The sequence below is a fragment of the Engystomops pustulosus genome, chromosome 7 (genome assembly GCF_040894005.1).
Source record: "Engystomops pustulosus chromosome 7, aEngPut4.maternal, whole genome shotgun sequence".
Classification (NCBI taxonomy): Eukaryota; Metazoa; Chordata; class Amphibia; order Anura; family Leptodactylidae; genus Engystomops; species Engystomops pustulosus.
The window spans coordinates 31,847,001-31,853,505 of record NC_092417.1 but is presented as its reverse complement, the minus strand read 5'-3'; positions in this window follow the sequence as shown (position 1 = coordinate 31,853,505).

The window sequence follows — 6,505 nt, the reverse complement described above, 5'->3', positions numbered from 1 at the left end:
TAAGATTTTCAATGATATCATTTTTAGGACTGTACGACCTTTTGATCACTTTTTATAGATTGTTTTATATTTTTCAAAATGGCAAAAAAGTGCCATTTTCGACTTTGGGCGCTATTTTCCGTTACGGGGTTAAACGCATTGAAAAACCGTTATCATATTTTGATCGGGCATTTTCGGACGCGTCGATACCTGATGTGTTTATGATTTTTACTGTTTATTTATATTTATGTCAGTTCTAGGGAAAGGGGGGTGATTTGAAATTTTAGGGTTTTTTTATTATTTTTTTTTTTTTTTTTTTACTTTTTTTTATTTTTATTTATACTATTTTTCAGACTCCCTAGGGTACTTTAACCCTAGGTTGTCTGATCGATCCTACCATATACTGCCATACTACAGTATGGCAGTATATGGGGATTTTCCTCCTCATTCATTACAATGTGCTATCAGCACATTGTAATGAAGGGGTTAAAACGAAATAGCCTCGGGTCTTCGGTAATCCCGGGCGGTCGGGATTACCGGCGTATAAGACGACCCCAGAGAAGACAGAAGATTTTTCTGTCTTCAAAAGTCGTCTTATACGCCGGAATATACGGTATTAGTGTTTTACAGTAAAAGATCCCGGTGTAAGGAGAAGTGGCTGTTCCCTGACCCTGATAAGCGTGAATGACTTATTAGCACATATGGTTGGCACTGCCAGGGGTTTGCTCACATGATGGATTTTGACGGGCAAAATTTTGTTCCAAAATCTACGTCCTATTGCTGTTGCTGGGCGGTTGACATTACTATTTATAGTTTGTGAGGGATGGAAGAAGCAATGTAAATATTTACATCAGCCTGAAAATTCACATCAAGTTCTGCTGTGTGAACTAGCCCTTAGATCAATCCTATGGAAGCTATATACCAGGGGTCCCCAAACTACAGCCCGCGGGCCACATGCGCCCCCCGAACCGTTTCTAACCGGCCCCTGACGCTTCGAGCGCCAGCTACGGGGCCTTGAGGTCTTCGACAGTTGGGCAGGGGCTTCCGTCCGTTCGGACAGGAAGCTCCTGCCCGTCACTGTATAGTGCCGGATGCGGCCGGAAACGGCAGCTCAAACACTATTACTGGAGCGATGTGGCCGGAAGACAAACCCGGCGCACATCGCTCCATGAACTAGGCTGCGTGGCCGTGTAATGACGTCATCACGCGCCCGGACGCAGCAAAAAGATAGAAGAAGCGCGGAGACTGAGGTGAGTATACCTAAAACGGCAGGAGAAAGATTGTGGCGGCCGGGGGCCCTAATATATAACATTTAATTATCAGGGGCAGCATAGGAAATAATTATTAGGGGCAGCATAGGAAATAATTAATTATTAGGGGCAGCATAGGAAATAACTAATTATGAGGGGCAGTCTAGTAATTAATGGGGGGAACATTATTCAATAATTAATGGAGAGGGGTCCCAGTATATTTAATAATTAATTGACTAATTAATAAATTGGGCCAATAGATAAAAATAGTTCACAAAAGGGTGCAGTATATTAAATAATTGAGGGGGGGCCCAGTGTATTACGGATGCGGTCACATGTACCGCTATTTATTTTTAAACTTCAGTCCGGCCCTCCAACGGTCTCAGAGGGATAGTGAACGGCCCCCTATATAAAAAGTTTGGGGACCCCTGCTATATACCCTACCCACCTCCTAGCAACAAAAAAAAAGATTGAACAGGCGGTCCCCTACTTAAGAACACCTGACTTACAGACGACCCCTCGATGTTGGTAATTTACTGTACTTTAGTTTTAGGCTACTATAAATAGCTATAACAGTTATCACAGGCGTCTGCAATGAAGCTTTATTGTTAATCCTGGTTCTTATGAACCAATTATCACAGAGACCAAAAAAAATTATAAAGTTAATTACAATTATAAAGTTCCGACTTGCATACAAATTCAACTTAAAGAGAACCCGTCAGGCAAAATAACCCCCTAAACCAGGGGTCAGGAACCTTTTCGGCTGAGAGAGCCATTAACACCACAAATTTTAAAATGTTATTCCGTAAGAGCCGTACAATATGCACATGCCCCCCAGTAGATTGGTAGTCTCAGTGTCAAGGGTCCCCCTGCAATCTACTTCTCGGATCGAAGGGACACCCGCGCCCCTCTCCTTTCCGAGCTCACTCACTTCTCCACGTTCCTGCTTCTGTCCCGGCTGGCCAGCGTGCTGGTACCCACAGATTTAAAGGGCCAGCTCGCCACTGATTGGCGCTACCCACTTTCCAGGTTCCTATAAAGACGGCGGCTCCCAGCATTCACTGCTAGATCTTAGTGCTTCATGCCTATGTGGAAGCTTTCCACAGTGTTTCCTTCCCAATTATTGACCTCCCGTTCTGACCTTAGACCTGTTCCTGATTCTGCTCTTCCGCTGCCAGCCCTGACCTCTTGACAGTCCGACCCTGCATCATTGCCACCTGCCTTGACCGTCTGCCTGTTTGTGACCACGAGGCTGCCTAGAGATCCTGTATCTCGACCTTGGCTGCCACCATGGACAAGTTGCACCTGTGGAATGACCTGATTGTACCACGCTGTAGCAAGACCATCATGCTTTGCAGCGTGCTCTGCTGAAGACCGGGTGCCACTTTGATTCCAGTCCAAGGTGTCTGCTTATATCATCATCTGCGGTGGTCCAGGGGCTAACTACTCCAAATCCTGACACCCACCACATGCCTCCCAGTAGATAGGTAGCCACAGCAAAATAAAAAAAAAAAAAATTCACTTCCCAGCACTCCCTGCAGCCAGCTCCCCATTAGGGCAGCGATGGCACCTGGGTTGCGCAAAGGACGTAGGCAGCGGTAACATCGCTGCCTGTGTCCAGTGATCAGCCTAAGAGACACACAGCAGCCATCACTATTTATTAAAGATCTGCCTGAGAGCCAGATGCAGCCAACAAAAGAGCCATATCTGGCTCCCGAGCCATAGGTTCCCTACCTCTGCCCTAAACTAAATATATTTTCATAAACTGCCATTAGAAGGCATTGCCTCTAACCCTTCATTGTCCCTCTACATGCCTGTAAACCTAAGCAACGTGGTCCTAAAGCTGTATGCAAATGACCTGTGAGATGTCCAATGAGTCATTAGCATATTCAAGCTGTCCAGCTTATTCATGAGTGGGAGGTACAGCCACACCCCCAGTGCTTGACTGACAGCCTGTATAATGGTGTAATGACTCCTCCATGTGCTTCCTGGTGCTGGTGCCCCCTGCAGCCTGTGTGTGTATGAGATACTCCCATACACATGACTGACAGCCTGTATAATGGAGTGATGCTGTATAATGATGTGCTTCCTGGTACTGGTGGCCACGCCCCCTGCAGCCTGTGTGTGTATAGAAGAGATACAACAGCTCCAGGCAGCCATGTTATAGCAGAACATGTCAGGTACTTGTGTAGCTGATGTCTGTGTCTCTTACATGTGTATTAGGAGGATGCAGCATGTCAGCAGATAAAGCACAGACACTAGCAATGCTTTACTATACATTACACAGACATGAGCAGGGGGAGGAGAGGGGTTACATGGGTGACATCACTGCCTCATCACTGACCATGTGACCAGCCGCATTTACATAATAAAGAAAAGATGATTTTATAATGATTAATGTATGAATTGACTAGATAAAGGCTGGGATGGGATCCTTGTGAGCTGCTCCAACAGGTAGAGGTGACAGAACTAGTGACAGAGACCTGATGACAGGTGTCCTTTAAGAACAGCTTACTGTATTGTGTCCACAAACCGGTGGCCTAAGTGATGCAGTGTCAAGAGAATTGCTGCACTGAGATAATATAGTTTATTAACAATAAAATTACTTATATTGACTTTCAAAAATGGGGTTTGTTGTTTTAATGGAAAAAAAAAAAGCTACATGCAGGGGTGCACCATCCATGAGGCAAGCCGAGCCTCTTGCCTCAGGGCAGCACCAACTGCAGCTAAATAGGGGGCAACATCAAGGGCGCAATCATCAGGACCTGAAACCGAAAAATAGAGTTTCTTGATACCTTATGCCAGCAATTGTATGAGACACTGCATGGAGAACCTACTTACAGCAAAATATAACCTGATATATTAGTTGTGGAGGGAGCGCCATTCTATAGCAGCAGATAGGTTAGATTCATTCCTGGCTACACAGAAGTAGCCCAGCTTCAAAATGGGCAGCTAGTTGGCATATAAGATGGCAGGAAAACAAGATTTGCGAAATGTATTCTTAGGGTCAAAAAATTGTGGCCCAAATTTATCAAAAGTGGTGCTATCAGCCTTAGTGCAGTTGGTCTCACTGCTGTGCAGCTTGCACCAGATAATTCAATAGTGGCGCCTAGTGTTCTAATTATTTGGCGCAATCGGCGCTGCTATGGAACATATGGACACAGTTGTACCTTTTTATTTTTGGTGCACATTCATTGTAGACTGTGCAGCAGAATTGTGGTGCATTCTTTAAATAAATGTGGTGCAAACTCCGGTTAAAGGAAACCTACCACTTGAAGTGGCAGGTTTCTGATGGAAATACCGGGCACCAGCTCAGGGTGAGCTGGTGCCGGAGCTTATTTTTGTTAGTGTTTTAAACCGCGGTATCGCTCGGCGCTTACCATGCGCGCGGCTACATAGGAAGTGAAGGAGAGACGCGTGCATGGTAAGCGCCGAGCGCGTACCTCCCTGCGCCGGCTATAAAGTTTAAAACACTAACAAAAATAAGCTCCGGCACCAGCTCACCCTGAGCTGGTGCCCGGTATTTCCATCAGAAACCTGCCACTACAAGTGGTAGGTTTCCTTTAAGCACTACCCCTTTGTCGGACAAAGTGCAACTGTGACACAAAAGTGGCGCAAACGCTTAATAAATACATGTGCAAACACACTAAACATTCTTTTTAGTGCAATGCTATTCTGCTATAATGGAATTGTTACAGAAGACAACCTTCCTTACATTGAAGTCAATGGAGAACAGAAGGTGAATGGAAACTTTCTGTCCAGGGACTCCTTGCATCATATTTAGTTATAGTGCAAGGACTCCCCTACCACGCAAGGTGTACTGGAGTATATGTTTTAGATTATGACATAGCCTAAGAAATCCCAAATTTATTTTAAAAAAATTAGGAGGTGTAGATGCTAGAATAATTAAGTAATGTGTATATGGCCTTTTGCTCCACAATCTCGCTCTGTGCGCTTGCAGGATTTATCTCAGCATGTCCGTGCAGTTCAGTGATTCTGGGTTCTGTCCAGTAAATCACAAAAACGTACATCAGACCAAAATCTCTTGTGGTTAGGTTCTGATCCTATTAGCGTCTTAGAACCTTGTTTTAATGTAAAATAAAGTTTTAAAAATTAACAAAATGAGCTTGAGGGGCGCCAGGCTCCATAGATGTCAATGGAGCTTGGAGCGCCTCAGGCTCATTTTCATAATTTTTAATACCTTTTTTTTCTTAAAGGACACCTGTCATCAGGTCTCTGCCACTAGTCCTGTCACCTCTACCTGTTGGAGCAGCTCACAAGGATCCATCCCAGCCTTTATCTAGTTATTTCATACATTAACCTCTTAACGCTCAGCGTCCGATATATCGGACGCTGAGCGCAGTGACTTAGCGCTCAGCGTCCGATATATCGGACGCTGAGCTGATGCCGGTTCAGCTCAAGATCTGAGCCGAACCGGCATCGGGAAACACGGGGTGCCGGCTGTAACTAATAGCCGGCACCCCAGTGTAACACCCGCGATCGGAGTTGTCTCCGATCGCGGGTGCTTAACCCGTTAAATGCCGCTTTCCCCCACGATCGGCCCCCCCGAACCGTTTTCGGGGGGCGCCGATCGTTGCTATAGTAACTCTGGGGTCCGATCTGGACCCCAGAGTTACCTGCAAGAATTGCCAGTAAGATGGCGTCTGTGACGTCATCTTACTGGCACAGTGCCAGCCTATGCAAGTGTATAGGCTGACACTGATAATACTCTGCAATACATCAGTATTGCAGAATATTATCATGAAGAAGCAATCAGATGATTGCTTGGTCATTTCCCATGGTATAAAAGTGAAAAAGTAAAAAAAAAAGTTATTCAATAAAAAAATAAAGTCATAAATCACTAAAAATGCCCCAAACCCCCAAAACATATAAAGAAACATATAACTCAAAAAAAAGTCTAAATCATAACACAAACCCCACATATATAGTATCACCGCGTCCGTAACAACCCGTAGAATAAAAGTAAATCATTATTGAACCCGCACGATAAACGCCGTAAAAAAAAACTGTTATAAACCCTCCAAAAATTATGATTTTTACCTTTTCAATCCCACAAAAAATGCTATAAAATGTGATCAAAAAACCATATGTACTGCGACATGATACTGGTGCAAAGTACAACATGTCCCGCAAAAAATAAGCCATCAACCAGCTCCGTAGCCAAAAAAGTAACAATGTTATGCCACTTGGAAGACGGCAATACATAAATGATAGATTTTTCCCCACATTAGGGTTTTGTTTGACAAATTTAGTAA